Raw genomic sequence first — 22579 nt, 5'->3', positions numbered from 1 at the left:
TTATTTGCATAGTTACTGTTAGATGCATATTTTTTTTGGCAAACTCATCTCATGGGAGAAAGCATCTAGGAAATTTTTTGATTACTGTATTGTCATTAATTTTACTCGAATACTTCATCTGAAATGCCGTAAGGCATAAATTGAAGAACACAAATGTTGTTGTGGTTATTCAGTTTTACAAACTAAATATACTTAACAAAACTATTGTAACGGAGTCTAATTCATATATGTTCCCACAGATGAGGAGGTTGTATTGTAAGCCTGAATGCAATTACTCTGTTCCCACAGATGACAAGGTTGTATTGTAAGCCTGAATGCAATTACTCTACTGAAGAATAAAACTTAATTGTCTTGCCCCTGGATATTTCCTTGACATGTTGTCAGAGTTTTACCACATAAATCCCGTGTATTAATCTATATAATTTTGTGTGCGACTTTATTGTGAATAATCTAATTTGCAGACTCTGAACAACATACCTGAGCTATTCACAACTCCTGGGGTTATGAGGTGAAACAGTTCATATCTTTTATAATTAGGTGACCTCCTTGCCCCACAACATACAACATTTAACAATCAATAAATTGTCTTTCTCCCACAAATTGAACTGATTTACTTCCTCTCTAGCAGGCGACTGAACAACACGTCTAGAAATGGTCCTTGTCAAGGTCATTATCACTGATAGAGATATTTTGACAAAGGAAATTTGACACTGCACGCAATCTACAATCGCAAACAAATAAGAGATGGATTAAAAATAAAATTCCTATTTCCCACAGCCAAAGTGATGATCAAAGATTTTAGTCGATATTTTCAATACAGCATAACAACACTAAACATTGATAAATCATAAACAAAAAGAGGCATACCTTCATTGCAAGTTCCTGATCGATGTTGCAACGATATCTAGCAGCGCCTTCTAGGGGACAGTTTGTTCCTTTATACAAAAGATTGATATTACAAAGAGTTGAGAGATGCATAAGAGCATCAGCCATAGGCCCCAAACCATTTTCATCAGCTGCAGATATATTGTCAGATTGTAGATTTTCCAATTCTTCATCTGCCACTACTGTGATGCATTAGAAGATTGCAAGCAGCCTCTCCAGAGGGAAACTCCTTGGACCTTTAAGGAACTTTTCTTGCTCCTCATGTTCCTTTCTCTCTGTGGATTTTACACTCCTATTCACAAACCAACAAAGAGAGTATACAATAATTACTCCAAAGTGATGCTTGGGATTGCATAATTATATGGAGGAAACGTTAACTTCTTGCTGCCATGAAATGGGAAAGAGGGCATAGTATTCATATGAGCTGGAACTTCTAGATAAAAGAAATCAGATCCTTCCTTATGTGAAATCAACTAAATTTATTTTTAAGAATCAAATGAAAAGAAAAACAAAAAAGGAGAAAAGCAAAGGATCAAAGGAACTAAATTTCTTACTTTTTCCTTCACTTACGATTATCTAATCCCCCAGACGAATCAAACAACGTGGCATCAAGAGTCGCAGGGTTCCTTGATGCAATGAAGGCAGAGATGAGCTAGTACTTGCCACGAACAGAAAGATGAAAAACTATATCTTCATGTATTTCATCAAAACCTTATCTTATTGTCATGATTTTCCTTCTAACCTTGTCTCCAGAAGTAGGGACATTGAATATTTGGTTCAAGGCCGGTGCAATGTGTGGCTCAAGATAAGAAAACAGCCTTCGCTTTCCGTTTTCATCAGGAACCACAGCTTCTTTGCTAATTGGTTCACAGTATTTTTGAAACAAAGGTTCCAATGTTGTAGAGAGTTCTGTAACTCGCCTGCAAGCTCTACTGAAGGGCTTCAAAATAGCATTGTTCAATATCAGAAACAAAAAGAAAACAAGTTTAAATCAAGCAGCCACATATTTCATTGAAACTTTTAAAAACTTCGAAAGCCCCTTAACTTGAACAGCAAAGAGAACCGTGGCAAGGTTTGGACACCTGAGATCAGAGAAGCCCAACTTTCTTGCTGCTGGGTGGATCTTCCCATACAAAATAAGCAAGTGTATAGTGTGCAGAAGAGACAGAACTTTCAGCAAACCAAACTAATAACCTCATTGACAGGAGCCAATCAACAAGATTTACACATTGCGACATACTCCTATGGACGCAGAGAAATAGTAGACACATGAACCCAAATTTGCCTCGTGTTTTTCTAATAAGATTTGAGCATTATTGTTTCATTAACAGAAATCTATAAGCATATTTGAAGAAAAAGGTAGGCACAGGTACTTACTTGAGAAATGAGGCATACAGCTCAGTATTAGGCTGCCCTTTGATAAGGATTTGATACAACTCATCATCAGTATAGTCCCGAAAGTAGACTGTCAATGGCTCCAGAGCACCAGTATGGGAATAGAAGGAATCTGGAGTGATATTGCTGATAAAAATCAAACCCAAATTGGGCATTCTTGTCAAATCAGATAGCTTGAACAATGCCGAGATGAGGTTGAAACCATTGTTCCACTCATGCAGAAGTTCAATATTGTCAAATATCAAGTACACCACCTCTGGAAAATCCAATCTCCTCACTTCTTTACTAAAAGAATAATTGTCCCTCTTCCCTTTGTCTTTCTGCGAAGGATCATCGCAACCAGAAGCCTGAAGCCCCCTTCCTGTATCTTTTTTGGAGGAACCCTTAAGCCCCTTTTCTGAACTTTTTTGGGTATTCTTGCGAGGGGAGCCCTTAAACCATGATTCCTGAAACCCTTTCTCTGGACTTATTTGGGTATCCTCGTGGGGAGATCCCATAAACACTGATTCCTTCAGCCCTTTATCTGGGATTTTTTGGGAAACCCTGGGAGGAGAGCTCGTAAACCCTGGTTCCCCATCTTTCCGAGATTCTATAGACCCACCTACAAATTTCTTTTCATATTTTTTCTCAATTGCTTGAATACAGGCTTCTTTCAAATACACAACAAAATCTGCAATTTTCTCGCAGCGCTTCGCACTGCTATAGTTATTAGCTTTCGTTCTTCTGTGGGATATCAGTTGGTTCAGAATGGATTCAAACAGCAGACAAGGGCTAAAACAAGATCTATAGCTCGCATAGGCAAAAGGGCGGTTCAAACGCTTAAATATATCTAAAACTACACTGGTTTTGCCAGTGGAAGGGCCCCCATAAACAAGCAATGGCATCATAAAATCCCTTGGACCCCCAGCAAGAGATATGAGCTCTTTAATCTGTGTTTGTCGCCCGGGAAATCCATCGCAGAGGCATTGTTGGCTGTTGTGCGCCTGGTGATCCGCCTTTTATTGCATGTAAAGTGAAACGTTTTTTAAAGGTTTTTTAATGTTTTAAAACATTTTTTATCAAATCAGACGGTTGATTTTTGTTCAATCGTCTAACAAAAAATCTAACAGCTACGATTAGGATAGAAAGGCAATCGGGGGAGTTCATTTCAGAGGGAAACGCCTTACGGCGTAAAAATAATAATAATATTAAATTAATAAATAATAATTTGAAATGGGTCCTTGGGTCAAAATTAGCCGTTAGTCAATTTAGCCGTTCGAGACTTTGCTCAGACTATTTGACATTCTAAGCTGGATCTGTTTCTTCAACTTGTCCTGATGATGAACCACACTAGTTGGTTCGAAACACGTTGACAAATGTCTGTCTACATGTGATTTACACCGAAGTTATTCTGTCAAATAAGAGTTTGTTTCGGAGGTAAAGATATAAGTTAATACTTAAGATTAAGATTAAGATTTAGAGGCATTTCATAGGAATGTAAGTTTGTGTTTATAAGTAGTTTTTTTTGAATAATAATAAATTAATAATTATTTAAATTTTCTATAGTACTGGTGAAAAAACCAATTATGTAATATAGCCTTGAAACATGAACAATGTTGTCTGGTAAAATTACACCATCCCGATGAAAAAAATCACTGTGAAGTGCAATCCTCAGTGTACACAACACACTGAGGAGTGAGAACATGGATGCATAATGCTCAAACTCAAATCAAAGCACACAAACAATCACATCATTTATTGCCACTATAAACTTAGGCTACGTGCAACAAAGCCGCACAATAGCAGGAAACGTATTCGTCAGCAAGAGTCGAGACGTCCTCTATGGGGTTCAACGAGATTTGAACCCTCATCTCGTGAGTTTCACTTAACGAAACTCACCGTTAAACCCCATATCACTAAATGTTAAGCAGAAACGATCCCGGACCTTCGAGCACCAAGCACTAAGGCTCCCAATTCCACCCCGCCCCGCACTATTTGCACGTTTTGCTGTCCCGCTGCCCTTGCCACCCCGCCGAGATCCTTGCCACCCCTGCCCCAGACACCCGTGGTAGCAAGAACATTAATTATAATATAATTTGAATTTGAATTTGAATTTCCAAATTATAATATAATTATAATTCAAATTATAATTATATTATTATAATTTTTTAATTTGAAAATTTATAATTACTAAAATAAATTGGGAAGAGAATTTTAATTATAATTTCAATAAATATATAAATATATATATATATATATAAAATAAAGGTGAAATAATTTTTTTAATCTATACAAAATTAAGTATCTTTTAAATCTATAAACCAGAACTTTTAGATATATATAACTTGTCAAATTACACTTCGGATGAGTGTCTTGCTTATACAGGAAATGACCGATAACTAAGTAAAAACTAATTACGATGGAGTATTTTAGTTAATTCATAATTAAAAAATATAAATAATAAAAATTAGATGTATAACTTGTAAGATTCAGTTACGATAGAACGTTTTAATTACTCTATATAAACAACGGTGTAACAGTTACCTTTTTCGTTCTCTTTAATTTATTTAAATAAAATTAGATCAATAATATAAATTTTTTAGGGTTTTGAAGTTGCTAAAATTCCCTAGAATATTTTGTATATAGAAACTTATAAAAACAAGATGGTTGTGTTTAACTTTGACATATATCACATGAGAAGAAAGAAAAAAAAGAAAGAGACTGAAACTAATGAGTCATAATAACTATTGGACAAAATCTCCAAGTATTTGTATTCGCTAGTCACTACCCTCATCTTAATAAAAAAAGATATTAGTTGATCTCCTAACTAAAATGGTCAACTTGTGATAAATAATGTCAATCTTTTCTCAACTATAATAATATGATAAAATTCTCTTATTGAATAAAAAAAAAAATTACTCTAAACATCCTCCTTAAAAAAATTAAAATAAAACAATTTATTTAAAATGAAATATTTTTAATTAATTTACCAATCAAAAATATGAAATAACTGGTTAGATTCTAATTAGGATGGACTATTTTAGGATGAATAAACAACATTATTGTAACATATTCCTTTTTCCCTCTCTGCACCCGTTGGAATTTTGTAGATATGAAAACAAAACCCGCAATTTGACCTTAACTTCGATGAGAGGAATTGGTTTCTTGATTTGCTTATTCGTTGTTTGTTAAATATTTATTTTTAAAGTGGTATAGAAGAAGTTTTTAATTATTTTTAATAAGAATTAAATTTTTAAATTTAATTATTTTCAAAATATTTAATTTTATATCATTATTTATTTATTTAATGTGTTAAAAAATTTAAAGTTTTATATAAATTTATTCTAAATTATTTTATTTTTAATTTTATTAATATAATATTGTTTCAATTAGAGATTTTAAAATTTTATACAAAATTTCTTCAAATAATTTATATATTTATAAATTTTATATATAAAAATGGATTTATAAATTTTGCATATACAAATATACAAATTGATATATGTTAATATGAAAATTTATTATACATTATTCAATAATTTTTTGTACAAATTTAAAATTATAGAAATATTTTAACACAATAATTTAAAATATAAAAAAGGAAGTTGGACACTCTAATATATATTTATATAAAATTATAAAATTTTAATTTTAATTAATTTTTAAAAAAATCATAATTTTATACGAGGAAGATAATTTAATATGATTATGAATAAACATTAGCATCATTATTACTATTATTATTATATGTTTAAAAATACATGGTTTTTATTTTTATATAATAATAGTTTTATTATTTTATATTTATAATTTTTTAATTTAAAATAAAATTAGATTTTTTTATATATAAATTTTTATAATAAAAAAATTAAAACTAATTTTATTATAGTTATTTGTTTTTGGTTTGTGATTAGAAAACTAAATAAGTGATATTTTAGGAAACTCTTTCTCATAAGAGTTTTGGAAAAAGAATTATATAAAAAATAATTATGCATGAGTTAAAACTCTTTAAAAGACTAATATACTAAGATTTATAAAGTAAATATTGTCTATGAAAATAAAAAATTAAAAGGTTATATATTTTAGAATTATCATAAAAACTTGAATGTTCTACCTCAATGAGGTTTGTATTGGGTTTATTGGTTGTCCTTGTGCCAAATGTTAGGGCCAAGCAGACTTTAATGCACTCCTTTCTATTGTCCATACCCTTCATCTACAACTACATTTCATCAATTAGGAGAAGGATTTCATCTTTGACATCCTTTCAATCCAAAAACATCTTGCTTATCCATGTTTTCATTTACTAGTAGAGGTTAACGGTGTGTGGACAATGTTTCCATATTCCTCTAATGTCTTCCAAATTAGGAAAGCATATAGTGATCTCAGAAACAATATCATAGAATGATGGACATTCTCTTTCGTCGACAACCTCCTAGTTGGTCTCCTAAAGATCTTGTTGAATTTCCATAGGTATAGTGGCGCAACTCTTTCGGGCATGTGTCTTTCTTTCCTCACACAGCCCCCTTACTTCATGTTCCTAGTCTTTGGGTAGTGTAGTTTATAGTCCCATACTCTCTTTTAACTTCCTAGAGTATGAAGGTTGTCTTGTCGTCATGTACTCATTATGCTAGGGAAGGATCCCCTTGATATAACTTCATTCGACTTCCATTGACTCTTCCTATAAATAATTCCCCATTCATCTTTGCGAGCTGAACTGTGCCACCATTTGTGATTTCCTTGAGTACATAGGGTCCCAACCAGTGCATTTGAAACTGCCCAAGGAACTTCATGAACTTGCTATCATAAAGTAAGACCAAATCATTCACCTTGAAGGCGCGCAACTTAATATGTCAATCATGCCATGACTTTTCGCACTCCTTTTCACCTGTTAGTTAAATCCTGCTAAAAACTTGTCTTCTTCTAACTCCAACAACTGCGCAAAGCACTCCTCCATAGTCTCGCAGTCTGCCCTATCAGTCCATGTTGCAATTCGCAAACTCGGCACAATATACTCCATGGGCATCACAACCTTTATCCCATGGACCAACATGAACGGGGTTTTCCCTGTCAAATTCTTACACATTGTCCTATATGCCCATAGGACTGCTGGTATGTGCACATCCCAATCATTCCTCTACGCGTTGCAGACCTTTGTCAATGCATTTTCCAAAATTTTATTGAATGCTTCAACCATACCATTTTCTTGAGGATGATAAGGCATACTCTTTTGATGATAAACTTGAAATTCCTCAAGCATCGTGGCAATAGTTTCATTTAGAAAGTGTGTAACCCTATACTCATCAGTATCTTAGGATACCCAAACCTTGTCAAGATATATTCAAATAGGAACTTTGTGGCTATAGCAGCATTACAGTCCCTCATCGGTTGTGACATTTCCCATCTTGTCATATACTTAGTCGTAGTAATAATGTACCGCGCACCCGTCTTTTTCCTTGGTTGTTGTATGGGATCCACAAAGTCAACCACCCATTTGTCAAACAATTGTAATCAAATCTGATGATTTAAGGGAAATTCGCCCCTTCACGATGGTTTTCCCATCCTCTGACATGCATCACATGCCCTACAATATGCCTTAGAATCCTTATGTATCTTCGGCCACCACAATCCTGCGTGCAAAATATTTTGCGTAGTTGCTCTGCCTGCATAGTTTCCTCTCGCCACTCCTCCATATGATTCGGTGATTATTCTAGAGCATTCGAAGTCTGAAACATATCAACGTAGGATTTGATTAGTGCTCATCTTATACAAGTGTCCCGCAATCAGATAAAAGTCAGTTGTGCGGACCACCAACTCCTTTTTCTGCTCTGTAGAGGATCCTTCCGAGGTTGTTCCAGTAGTCAAAAACTGGATTATATCAACAAAATGATCATCTGCGATGCATACAATGAAGAGTTGTGCATCCGACAACCATTCCTCCAAATTAGTAGGTTCTTCATCTGTCTCAATTCTAGATAGATGATCTGGTCCCGCATTCAACCATCTAGGCTTCATAATCACTTCAAAATCATATTCTTGAAACAAAATAACCACCTACAGATCTTTCCCCCCAACACAGGCTTGTTGACCAAGTACTTGAGAGCGGAGTGATTTGTATACATTTTGAAATGTGCAACTAACAAGCAGTGTTTAGATTTCTGCAGTTTGTAGACCATCGCCAATCCTTCGCACTCCGTAGTTGAATAATTCTTCTTAGCCTTTAACAATTTCCTGCTCGCGAAGGCTGTAGGGTGATCTATCTCATCTTCGCATGGCTGGGTCAATACCGCACCCAACACGATATAGGAAGCATCCACATGCACATGGAACTCTTTCTTCCAATCTAGGAATACCAAAATGGGTGCAATCACCATCTTTTCCTTTAACATGTCCAAACTGCGATAGCACTCTTCATCCCAGCAGAAAGTCGTGTCCTTCTTTAGTAATTTCTCCATTGGCGCAATTATTTGTGCATAAGCCTTGATAAACTTTCTATAGTAGTCGGTGTGGCCCAACGTTATGTGCAACTACCTTACATTCTTTGGAGCTTCTAAATTCACAGTCACTACAATCTTCGCAGGGTCTACCATTAGTCATTGCTTAAATACCACATGGCCTAAAAGTATCCCACAGGGCATGTGAAAGATAGATTTCTTCAAGTTTAGAGAAATTTGGTATCCGCGACAAACATCCAGCATAAGGCACAGACTTGCAACGTGGCGCTTTTCTAATCCAAGCACAGTTTAGTCATCAAAATACACTTCTAATCATTTATGGATAAATTCTTTAAATGCTGCAATTACAACCCTTGAAAAGATCGCGGGCGCATTCTTCAGTCTGAATGGAATCACTGTGTATTGGAAGCATCCCCACTCCATCGTGAAGGCTTTCTTGCTACGATCCTCTAGCGCAATCTTAATCTGATGGTACCCTGAGAACCCATTAGTGAATGAGTAAGCTTCCAGTCCTCCAACATTCTCCAAAGCTTCATCTATAAATGGTGTTGGAAATGGGTCATGAACGCATGCATCATTGATCTTTCTCAGATCTACACATTTCCTAATTTCACCTTGCTGCTTCTTCTCTTGAACAACCATAGGGCTCACCCAATCATATTCTTCTACTGGCTCAATAATTCCAACTTCCAACATTTTTTCTAGCTCTTTACCTACCTTTTCCTTATTTTTTCTGATTTAGACGGTAAGGTCTCTATTTCATTGGATTTGCATTAGGCTTTAAGATGATCTTCATTACTCCTAGATCCCCTACTATTCCCTTCAGGTCCGAGAACTTGGTAGGAAACAAGTCCTAGTATTCGCACAACAACTTTATAAACTGCATCTTCGTCCCAATAATTGCCTATATTTGCAAACTTAGGTTATGCATTGGACCCAATGTTTACTTGCCTAGTCTTCAAAGGTTCGGGTACATCAGGGTTTGATGCTTTAGGATCTTCAACCTCACACTGTCCTTCGATCTCTGAAATGTTGATTTTTTGCGGATCTTATTCTTCTTCTGAAGTCACATTGTAGCACTCCAGTGCATGGCGCAGATGGGTACTCTAGTCCAGTTGAACCCATTCTACCAAATCTGCAGGCGTTCTAAAGATAGTGGCTTTAATTTCCTGGAGCACTCATCAATGCACTCAAACCCATCCTCAAAGCTAAAATTTAACAAGAAACTTTCCCTCAAGGTATCCCATTCGGTCGTCCCATGGCGTAGCTCTATTTCCAGGTACCAATTCATTGGAATAGTATCTAAGGTGTGACAGAAGATGTGCACCCATTCCTGTTGTAGCTCTTCGCCCCATGCTTTAGTCCACTGCGCCAAGTGTTCGCGTAGATCATTCTTTCCACTATATTTTTTATTCATACAGGTATTAGCATATCCAAACCTTAGCTTCATCATTCACTTGTATTCCTTCCAGTCAGTGAAGTTATCCTTATGCATACCCCACCAACAAGAAAGCGTAGTGTGCAGTGCCGACTCGAGCACCCAGAAACGATGCTCTTCAGGCACCTCTCTTTAAAACTCATCCAAAAATAAATTAACATCATTTAATCCATCATAATGCAAGAGATTCCGTACCTCTGTAGATATGCATCACAACGATTTTGTCATCATATTGCAACATAGCATAGAGACTTCATGCAACCTATTCTGCCAGTGTTCAAGCTCCTCATCTGAGTCTGATGTACAGGATTTGTCTCTATCCCACATGATCCTCCCATCTGCAGTGGGATTGATCTAATCTTCGTCGCGCATAGTTATCTTGTATATTTGATCCAAGTCATCATCCTCCACATAGTCGCAAACTGGTTTAGTGTAGCGTGCGCCCTTAGTACGATCTATTGGCATAATAACCCTGAGCACCTTCTTCTCAAATGTCATCCTTCACTTCTTCAAATTAATGACTGCATCCATGTCAAATTCCCAAACAATTCATAGTAGTGTGTAAGGATTACTGTCATCCACTATTTCAATTACTTCAAAATCAGCCAAAGCACTTGCTCCTTCAATGTCTACTATTAGCTCATACAAGTGCCCCATAGGAATGATATTTTGTTGATTGGCCATGCATAGCCATATAGGAGACTAGCGCAGGTCTCTCCATCCTCTCCCATGTCTGTTAGGTAGTACGTTCGCATCAGAACCCAAATCCAGGATGACTTGATCCATTTCATATTCTCCAATCTGCGCAGTCAACCTCATCTCACACCTTGTTTGATTCTTATGTTTACCCAGTTTCCTCATAGCGTGTTGTTATGAAGGAATCTTAATTTTTCCTGTACAATTATCGATTATCTCCTGGAGCCCTTCCACTACCTTCTTATCCCTCAACAACTTCATACAAGTTTTCAGAAAAGTGGCTAATAGCGAGGGGTCCACGTCTTGCTCCTCACTATTTCCAACTGATTTTTCTTGACTCCCTGACGTAGAAGCTTTATAAAAATTCTTCTTGGCCTCCATAAAAGTGTCTTTAGCTCGGTTGGGGTCAAACCCAACTTCCTTCTCAGTAGCCTTACGCACCCATCCTTCATTCTCTAGATGCTTTCCTTTATCTTCTCTTGTGGTCATACGACTGCACGTTATGATATTAATACTGTTATCTCCTTCATGAGACTCTTCCCTCATCATATGTATGTTTTGCATAGGTTGTTGCATATTTTTCTCCTGCATCTTAGCTATTAGTATTGGGTAGTCTTCTATCACATGATCAAACTGTCTGCAATATTGACAATATGGATGTGTTGGATTCTGACAGTCGCACGTAAAATGTTTAGCTTGGCCACAGTTATAACAAATAACTTGTTTGTGACCTTTGCCAACCCCTCCTCCTCTTCCTCTCCCATTACCTTGAAATCCTCCACGCGCTACACTCGCACCCTAATCCCAAGACCAATTTTCTTCTTGCATTTGATATGTAGGATTCCGCTCCATCATCAATTCATAGCATTGGTAGTTCTACTCATCATGTCCAATCGATTTACAGAATGTACAAAACAATGTTGTGGTGTTTGAATAAATTTTTACAAGAGATGACAATTATCAGTCGCATGCTTCCCAGCTATCTGGTAGATAACACACTATAATGGTACTCCAGTGCTAGTTTCCACAGTGTTATCAGGGTTTAGAGTCACAAAACCTCCTCCAATCAAGTAATTCTAATAAACAGGGTAGTGATCCTTATCATGTCCCTTGTCTTTTCATTTTATACACCAAACTTCAGCATGCACCTCTGGCTGAGCTTCCTTCCCTGTCTTCAAGCTCTGCAAGTACATGTGCAGACTTGCCAACTGCATCTGAATCTGTTGTACTCCAATGTTCGTATCCTCTACTGGTGAGGCTTCCAACCTCATCATGATCTCCATAACCTCTGCATGCGTTCCTATCTTCTGTTGTTATAATGGTAATCTTAGATGAGGCAACAATGAAGCAATGTACCAGTCTTTGTGTTCATCATCTGTGATGTTCATATTAGCCTTCTAGATTAGGCATTCTAGCCTTTGATCGAAATCCCACAAGGACTCATTTACCTTTTTCTGTATCTCCTTAAACTATGTTATAGACTATGCCTGAGACTTAGGCTTCTCAAACTCACTGTTCAATGCTTCTCGAGTCTCTGCCAACGTCGTGCCAGGTTTATCTTGACAAAATTTAATATATCTAGTCAACACCCTATCCTACAGCACTATGACCAATTTTTCTTTCTTTATATTATCATTAGTAATTTGGTGCACTATCCACACAACATTTGCAACAAACTAGAATTGTTCGAGGTTTTCTCTTCCTACCCCTTCAACGACCGACATCTTCGTTGCATTTTCCATGTTGAATGATTGATGCGGAGGTGGAAGTGGAGGTGAAGGTGTAGGTGTATGCAGTGGAGGTGGAGTGGATGGGTGAGGTATCATCGGGATACCCTAACTTACTATCTACATAGTGCTTCACGATGTACTCAGAACAGTTGCTTCTTCGTCGCTAGAAGAGGATCCTAACATCAAGGTAACGGCATAACCCAATTTTTCACACAACAACATCTTAATCCAAGTTTTCAGATATTTTAAATGCTTACCTCATGGTCCCTTGAAGAGCTTGTGTTCTGTGTCACTATAGCTGATGGTCGTATCAATCGTGAGCTTAGTGATGAATCCTGCTACAATATGATCAATTAAGTCAGATCAAAAACCTGCCCGATGTTGTTTTCTGAAGCTTCCAGGTGCCTCACCATCTATGGAGTCCACACAATAGGACTGTCAATTCTCCAAGTACCTTGACTGTCCATTAATCTAGATAGTCATTCGTGCAGTTAGTAGGGGAAGAAACAGAAAATGGCTTCAGTTTCATCTGTGTACAAGTATCTATTCAACCAATGTTCTTTGGATAACCATGGGTTTTTGTTCTCCTAAGTTGCAAATGTGTGAAACTTCCGATCGAGCCACCTTTTTTATTTCCTTCTTAGTAGGGAACTTCTTATTCGACATCACGCATTCCTTAGATAGATCTCGGTCCTGACAACGAAACCATTTTTTGGCTTGATGGGGCCTAATCTAGGTTCAACTTTAACTATGCCAACCAACAAAACCCTAACTGTTGGCCCTTTTGGCAACAAATCACATAGGGTAAACGACAGTCTCACCCGAAGCAGTATTTGGGGATGCTAGAACTAGGTTTATGCATCCAGAGGCTTGTGTGATGTGTTCTTGAAGTTCTTATAGTTTAGATCTGCCTTCGCGTAGCTCTAATCCTCCAGAACAAATAACAACTGCAAATCTATCTAAATGAATTCTAGACCTTCGTGAAGTACATATCATGCACAAATATTATAGATCTACGAGATTCGTGTAATAAATAAACATTAATTCATATAATACTTATCATAGAGTGAAGATACAAAAACTTTAGCAAGAGTAAATAACAAGGCATAGATGCATCAAAACCGTCTCAAAACAATCTTAATTAAGTACAAACGTTCACTTACAGACTTCTTATCCCTGTGCACTGAGTTGCAGTGGCCTGTGCACTCATCCTATGGACTTACCAAGGTCTTCACGCACTCAGCTGTAGGAGCCTTCCCTTTTCACCTAAATACAGGAAACAGACCTTTCCTGCCTTAGCACCTTGCCCTTACAATGATTCTTCACTAATTGATTGTTTCTAAGACTCGCTATGACTCAACTTTATATAGCATTTGCTTTATAATACCATGGTCCACGGACCATGGGTAGGTCTCAAAACAACTCTATCACACACCCAACTAAGGGACTAAAGCCCCTTTGAATGCTACTAGCTTCGCGCTCTGCTTCCACACTTCACAAAGACTTTACATTCGCTACAAAAAGAACTTACACAATTTTCCCAAAACTTAACAAAATTGATCCCAGGGGCCCCATCCCAACATATATCAGTCTATTCTTTTGAATTGGGTTTGAGACTAAGGATATCTTTTTCTACAGATAAGGCTTCCTCAAAGGCTTCCTATAATGTAGCTTTTTGGGCTTTTTTCACCCACATGGCTATATCATGAGGTAAAGAATTTACATAGTAGGATATAATCAAATTTTGTGCATGCGTAAATTTAACAGTAATTTTATTTTTTAATGAAATAAATCTAACACTGAAATCTTTTACCTTATCTTTATTATCCATTTTCGTGTTTTTCAATGTTGTGACTAGTACCTATGGCAATTTATCATCCCCAAATTTCCCCATAAATGCAACTTCAAATTGTGCCCATGAAATGATACTTTGGGGAGGTTGAGCAATGTACCATGTAATGGCCTTCCCATCAAATGTATAAAGGAAAAATCTACATACTCTTGTCTTCATTTTGAACATTCTTTTGCTTGATGACCAACATAAATGCTTTGATGTGATCCTCAGCTGGATGCTTTGAATCAAGGTCAAATTTGGGGAGGAACTTGTGAGGGTTCCTTGGAAAAGGTTGTTGTACACTAAGTACAAGAACAACATCCTAATCAAGCCAAGGGGTTGCGGGATTATTTTGTGGGTTTCCTTGATTATTCCAAGTATTACTTGATTTTTTGCTAGGATTGGGGATCCTTTAGATTCCAATGACTTAGAAGATCCTTCTTCAATAGAGGAGTCTCCCAAGGAAGAGGGTGAGTTATGTGGGGAAGGGGAGGAGCCTGAGCCTCCAAGTAGAGTTAGTTGGATGGACTCATCTGTAGGTATCTTAAATGTAGATAGAATGAGGGCAATAATTCTTTAAGTTAGAATTTCATGCAACCTATCGTTAAAAGGGGTGTTAATATGAAGGATGTCTATGGGTCGATCCAGTATGGTAGGTTCCTATGGTTGAAGATCGAGAGGAGTGAATAAGTGTTGAGATTACCTTCTTTGAATAGAGCTAGTTCATTCCAATTTTTCCTGAGTTTGAAAGAGAATTTCATGGTATCTTTAAAGAAATTTGTCAATTTTGGATTGTATGTGTGTTTTAGTTGCAGTGGTAGGCTCATTATTGGTCTGTTTAGGTTGTGGCTGAGAACTAGTAGACGTCTCAGTATGGGGGTTGTTTATGTGACTCCTAATGACAATAAGTGACCTAAAAGTTTGTCTTTTATGAGTTCTTCTTTCCATTTATAGTCTAGTGCGCCCTCCTTCTAGGACCATTTTGATGATGCGAGTTTTGTGCACCCTAGTCAACAAGGGAGAAACGACCCAGACCATAGCTCTTTAAATAGCCCTTGTTGTTTGGTGTGGTAATCCTTGATGGTTTTTAAGCTCCATTACCTACAACTACAACTACCTATATGAGCTACACCTACTATCAATGTTCCTAAAACTACTAGTTAATAAAATATAATTTACAAGTTAATAACTAATAAAATTACAATAAATATAAATGATTAATTTTAGAAGAAAAATATCACTTGCAAGAATATTATACATAATAAAATAAATGTTAGAAAAATAATATATTAAAATATGCACAAACAAAATTGCGATACATCAAAATAAAGGGAAGAACTGGTTGTAACTCCTATATAAAAAATGAATTGAAATATAATTATCTTTGGAAAAAAAAAGGAATTTAAATCTTAATTTAATTTATCTATGAATTTATAAATTAAAAATAAAGCGAGAAAAACAATCGTTAATGCGAAATAAAAGATAGACAACTGCTAAAATGCAAGTCTCTTATCTTTTAAAGGAATGCATATCAAACTGTATCTAGTCTTATGCTTAGCATGAGGAATCAATGTAAAATGGTCTAACTAATGCAATTTTCTTTTTAGTACTTGGTCAAGATATATAGGGTTACTTTAACAATCTCATAAAAGAAATATTCATCCAATTACATGTTTATGAATCAAAACAATAAGCAAATAATCAAAATAAATGTGTAAACTTATAAATCACTACAATAAATTAATTCAATTCATATCATGAGAGTGACATTATCTAAGTTATAAATCACTGGAATAAAACCACAAAGACCTAGACCAGATATATATGCCTAGATCAATTCTCTACCTAAGGACCCAAGTCGCTCGATTGTGACATTGATCACATAAGAACATATATAAATTGAATCAATGTATAACAAAAAAGAAATGAATTTACTTTCTAACTGTTTATGGAATGAAATCATATAAACAATCTCTACTATCTATTGTATTATAAGAAGTTAAATTACATAGAAGAAAATATATAATAAATATGATTGGCTATGAAACAATTAAAAACACAATAAGTATCAACTGAATAAAATCAAGTTTGAAAAATCATAGTGTAATTCAAAAATATATTCCATAGTCAAATACAATTTAACATACATTCCTTTTCTGCCAAAACCTCCCTCTATAATACTACATGTACCCCCTTCTCTTTCTAAATCAAAGGTTTATATATGATTAATATTACTAACTCTCTCTAAAATTAAACTTCAAATCGAAACTGTCTTTTTACAAAATAATAAACATCATTTTTTCGACCTCTTGCCCATATCCTAGCAGGCAAAATAAAATAAAAAGATAACTAATAGGATTTCTTTGCTAGTATCCGCAACATCAAGAGCTATCCAAAGAGATACGTTCCATGAAAGGTGGGAGGAATGTTTCAACCAACACAAAGACTTGTTAAAATTTAAGAAAAGAATATTACTATTCATCATAGTCGAGAAAGAGGGTTGTTACAGAATCTTTGATTCTATAACATCATTTCAATTTTAGTAATAAAAGTTCTAACAATTACATACCTTGATATATCCAAAGGTTGGAACATAGATAACAATAAAAACCTTTATTTAGAATTACTCGGATTATCAAAATATAAAGATATTATTACTTTGACCCATGATGACTTTACAATAACATGCATATCAGAAGTCTATGTTTTTGCTTCTGGATTGGAAGATTCCTGTTGCTTTAGTTTTTCCTTAGCTAGATTAGATGACTTGAGCTGATTATTTTCTTGGAAAAGTTGGCTTATTCGTCGCTCCAAGCAAGGAAAAGTTAATAATTATTGTTGATGTCAATACATATTTAGCAGACTTTAAAAAGAAAATTTTCTAGAATCACTTTTAACATCAAGTGTATTATCTACATTATCAGAAAAACATAAGCTATCTCAAGTCCCAAGCTTGGTATTTTTGGGAATATGCTCTATATTTTCTTTGATATTGACAAATATCTCTTTAGTTGGGAGATTAATTCACTTATTTCACCTCAACCTAGATATTTTTATTTCTATTTGTTTAGCTTTGATTTTAGACTTGAGATTTTCTCCAGAATGACCCTTTGTTTCTTGGCATGCAGGTTCTATGTGAAGGTCACTATCTGAATTTTTTGAGTTCCCAATATTTTTCTTAGATTTCTATTTTGATTAAGTATGGTGAAGCAAAGTGTCTTTTACCCTACTCCTAGTAAAACGAACCAATGGAGTTTCATGGATTTCATCCTGGTCATCACCAAAAAAATATAGTTGTGGTTCAAGACCGGAGTGCTCAAATATGTTTTCTTCATGAACACAAGCATAAGGTGAAGCCAAAACTAGAGAGGGAGGGTTAATTGAATTCTCTTGTGTGACATCATGTCGAATTGATTGTAGGGTTCCTTGAAAACCATTTTGTAAGAGAAGACTTTCCCGCTGTTGACCGATTTTAGACAAATGGTGTCTAACGAAGATACATATAAGACCTTGGTGGAAGAGTGACCTATCTATGTTTTTACAATCAGACTGGTAGGTTTTCACCATTTTGGCTAAACTCTTATGCAAGAAATAGGGTAAGTTAAGATCATGACCGAGAAAACCCATTAACAATCGGATATGATACAAAAACACTAGAGCATATCAACCCTCGCATGTTATCTAGTGGTTTATTAAATATAACAAATATCTCCAATTCAATTTGAGATAGTCTAAAAACATACCTTTTACGAAGTAACCCTTGTTTTTATTATTTAGAAGCTTCTGCCATGTGATGTCTCGAACGTGACAATTCTTGGACCATTTTTCTCCCTTAGTGGAGAGGGAAGTAGCTTTGGCCACAAAACAAACATCAACTTCCATTTCCAAGTTTCCAAGCTTAGCTCGCTTTCCATTAAAAGTGGAAGTGAAAGCTTTCACTATGCCATCATTAATCCCTTGGAACTGTTGTATAAACGACCACCAACCAACTTGCTAGAAGATGGATTGATATCCTTTATAAATCTCGACAAGGTCAGGCCCTTCCATTTTTGTTTTGATTACATGCATGGGTTTTTATAGAAATAAAATTTGAGCAAGGGTTTAGCTCGATTGACCGAAATAAGATGTACAAAAGGTATAAATCTTGGTAATTTGTAGAGAGACCAGGAAAGATGTGGAGAGAAATGAAACTGAAGAAAAGGTCAAAATGAAAACCCTACAGGGTAGCTTGAAAGAACACAACGCACATTTATGAGAATGCATCATATCTTTGTCATGATAGCGGGAAATTTGATTATTTACAAATTGAATTATGGCAATGAGTTATGGTGTAAATAGGTGTTGTGAGGTAGAAGCACCAAATGAGAAACACAACATCCAGATCAAATTATACCCAATCCATCTCGCATCACCATATATCATTTAGGATTTGTAAATGATAAATGTCAATATCATAGGTTTAATTACACCAAAACATTACATTATCGCATAAACCATACCATAACTGAGAATGTAATATAACCATAGTTTCAACAAACCCAAAGGCATATGTTCATATCAATGTGATACAAGCCATAACCAATGTAATAATACATTAATTCATGCATTGAAATAAATATCAACCAAATGTTTTGCTCATTCGAAAAGAGCGCAAAGGAAAATATAAATGCTTAAAAATCATTTACCAAAACTATATAATCTGATGTCAACATATAAAATGCAATCACCATAATATAATAAAACTTTGAATCAAATCATAAAATCAATGTTGCTATATGATCCCAAGGATCTAGACTAAAATTGGTTAGTCTCTTAGAAATTATAACCTCATGAAACTAAATTAAAACACAATTCATGTCATTGTTACAAAACCAAAATAAGGAAACAAAATGCTAGGAAAAAGAATCAAATTTTAGTTAAAGCCACATAACCAGATTCACCATGATCCAGATAATAACCAAAACTAGAAATGTCCATTTTCAACAATCAAAAGAAAAGAAAAATGCAAACAAAGGAGATCCCCACCCATATCATTTCGAAAATGAGAGGAGGAGTTGGTTGGTCTGCCGACATAATGACATATGTCGTGTTTAAGTCATACCACATATTTGGATGCCATGTGTACCCATAGTGCACGTGATTATAGTGTGGCACCCCTGACGTGGATGCATAGATGGAAGATCTATATTGGACTAATGGCTTATAGTGACACATGGTAGCGTAAGACTAGCTTAAAGATGATGACGTATGAACAATGACATGGCAAACTAACATGATGACATGTGGCATGTTGAAATGACATTTTTTGTAGATCAATCGAAGTGATTTTTGGTGACATGTGGCACCACTCAGAGAGTGCCATGCGGTAGGTGTGATGCCATGATCATCAACATGAGGGTGACTAGTGACCCGTAGGTCCGAGTGTTGTGGGGAAAAATGCCTATGCAGGACGATCCTATCCACCTAAAGTGTGACAGTGCCTTAGCAACAAACAGAGAGAGCTATTCTAGTATTCTTCCTTTATGAATTAAGAATGAAGAGAGATGGATGGACTAACCAGTGTCTTCCGTTTGTCCCTCAATCCGGTTTCTCTTCTCTTGGAAAGTTCCCAGCTACTTGTCTTCTCGCTCGCCCAGCTTCAAGAGGTTTCTGCAAGATCACAAGAAGAGAACACTACACAAGACATGGATTCATATTCATAACTAGTTCAGGATTAGAAATAAACTAAACATACTAATGCAATCATACATCAAAATACATCAGTATATAGGAGAAACCAAGATAGCTTTATTGATGAATAACAAGGTTCAGGAAGAGATACAACCCAGAGGGCTCCAATCCAGCATCTCCTTCCCAGCAAATGGAATTCCTATCTTCACCCCCTTCGAAGCATTAAGCACCCAATGATTCCAATCTCAAACCAACAGCAATTCTTTGCAATAACAAAATTCCAGCCTCTAGATCTCATGGAGGAGAGATCCATATATAGATGTTTGGAGAGAGGATGAGTCAGCTTGAGATCTGACTAGTGTCCTCTCCCTCTGTCAGTTCTTGATTCCACTTGGAGGTTCTTGCTTCCACTTGGAGATTTGGAACCTCTTACTCATCACCAGTCGAATTCCCTGAGGCAAGTGTCATTGAGGAAGATTTTGGAAGCTTCCTGGGATTTGACACCTCGTGGAATGAACTTGCCACATGTCAACTCTCGCTCAGCGCAAGTAGCCATTGTTGCCTTTGACATTCAGCGCAGGTAGCGAGTGTTGTCTTTGACATTCAACGCAAACAACTAGTGGAGCCACTGAATTGATCCTGAATTGACTTGTTTTTGAGCAGTTTCTGGTGGAGAACTTCTGTGAATTGCTGTGGTTTGTTAGCCTTGTTCCTCTAGGGGTAGGAACAACATGTTTAGGGACTTTGGATCCCTTAGATTATGGACATTTTATGCTCAATGTTGTAAGGCACAAAAATGTCTATAACAGTTGCCCCCTAAAGTATGAGGCTGTTTATCGGGTGAAATGCTTTATCAGGGGGATCCGAAGTTCATCCAATGCTGGGAGGAGACCTGTAATAAGATACAATACAATACATTATTTTTCATACTGCTTTCATGATCTAGCTGAGGCGGGCATTCCCATGCTCAGCTTTATAAATTCATTTTTCTGTACATAGAACAGACAATCGTCTGATGGTAGACTGATAATTTTGATGAAATTATCATCCTTTGAGTAGGATGATTATCTGCTGCAATGATGTACATGTCAATGTCTTTATCTTTCCTGAATATATATCGCAGCCCGGATGGATGAAACTAGATCCGGGGTCTTCAAACTCGTTCGATCTTCACTCTAAGTACAAGTCGATCCATGTGAGAAATGTTCTGAAGTCGAACATGGAAAGACATCGCTTGATTACCGGTCAATGATGAAAACCGTTAACAAGCGCGAGAGGATTCACCGATAATGATAATGACCCTCAAGGTACTGCAGTACAATTCACGTGGTGTGAATAAAGGACTTGGCGTCGAACACCACGCAAAATCTTTCGGTCGAAGGTCATTGATGTATACCCGTCGCCGAAAGTGAGAAACTTGCCATTGAGGCATGCAAGCTTCAAAGTACTGAAGGGGTTGTTCCTAGATCAACTTCTTGGATAATGAGCTGATGTCGACAAGAAGTGATCCGTCAAAGGAGGGCCTTAATGAATCCCACATCAATGACACGGAACGGAGTTAATGATTTTGATGGAGGTGAAAACGATCTGTGACATATGATTCAGGGTGGCGGTCATGAAAGGATGAAGGATAATGTATGGCAGTGGATGGGACACGATTGACTTTTCTGAACGACTTCTCTTGAACATATGGCGACACTGATGCGATGGATCGGTAGCATTACCCCAAATATGGATGGTATGGTGAGACCATGGATGTGACCGGTGAATGAAACAACCCAACCCGATTGTGGTACGGAGGAAAAGTGTCATGTTCAAGAGCGACTTGCTACCATCAAAGTTTTCTTGAGTTTCTCCCAATTTTTCCCCAGTCATTGCTGACCAGTACCTCTTTATTTTTGTCAAGCTTGAGGAGGATAACATATGCTTGTTCTATAACCTACCCTTCGGGCAAGCCCATCGCTATGTTTTAACGAGCTTAGCGATAGTGAAACTCGTTCTCGTCTAAAGACAAGTTTGTCGCTATTTAATGATTTTAACGAGTCTAACGACAAAGATAACTCGGTCCTTTTCATTTTTAGAGAGTCTGAAAAGGTACATAAAGTTAACTCCAAAAGTCCTTTTTCGTCATCTAATCCCTTAAGTCCGAAAAAGTATAAAACAATACAGAAGGGATGAGTTTTCGATAGCTTTAACGAGTCGAACAAAACAAGCGCTCGATCTTTTTGTGCAATAATCCCTCAGGTCCAAAAAGATTAAAATCTAGAGGAGGGATAGCTCTTCCGGTCGCTTTAACGAGCTGGAAGGCCAAAACTCGGCAATCTTTTCATATTTTACGAGTCAGATGAAAAGAGCTTAAAGAAGACTCGTCTTTTGAGGAACGAGTGATAAACAGGGTTAGCAGCTGATTCCAGGTACAAATTGGAATTTTCCAATCAAGGCAGTGTCACAAGGATGGCTAGTGAAATCACTCTTCGCAGCTGTTCCTCAAAATGGGTAA

The 22579-nt window shown here is 36.3% G+C and overlaps 2 pseudogenes; one reads left to right on the top strand and one right to left on the bottom strand.

Moving 5' to 3' along the window:
• LOC149181584 (mitogen-activated protein kinase kinase 9 pseudogene) overlaps nucleotides 1-22579 on the top strand; it is a 172213-nt pseudogene that overhangs the window by 139391 nt on the left and 10243 nt on the right.
• On the bottom strand, nucleotides 674-4130 carry LOC149181585 (origin of replication complex subunit 5-like; annotated as a pseudogene).

The sequence above is a fragment of the Pinus tabuliformis genome, chromosome 3_2 (genome assembly GCF_031772625.1).
Source record: "Pinus tabuliformis cultivar Carrire ecotype Pingquan chromosome 3_2, CPIR1, whole genome shotgun sequence".
In the NCBI taxonomy this organism is placed as follows: Eukaryota; Viridiplantae; Streptophyta; class Pinopsida; order Pinales; family Pinaceae; genus Pinus; species Pinus tabuliformis.
Note: the sequence above shows the minus strand (reverse complement) of the source record. Positions and strands in the feature narration are given on the sequence as shown.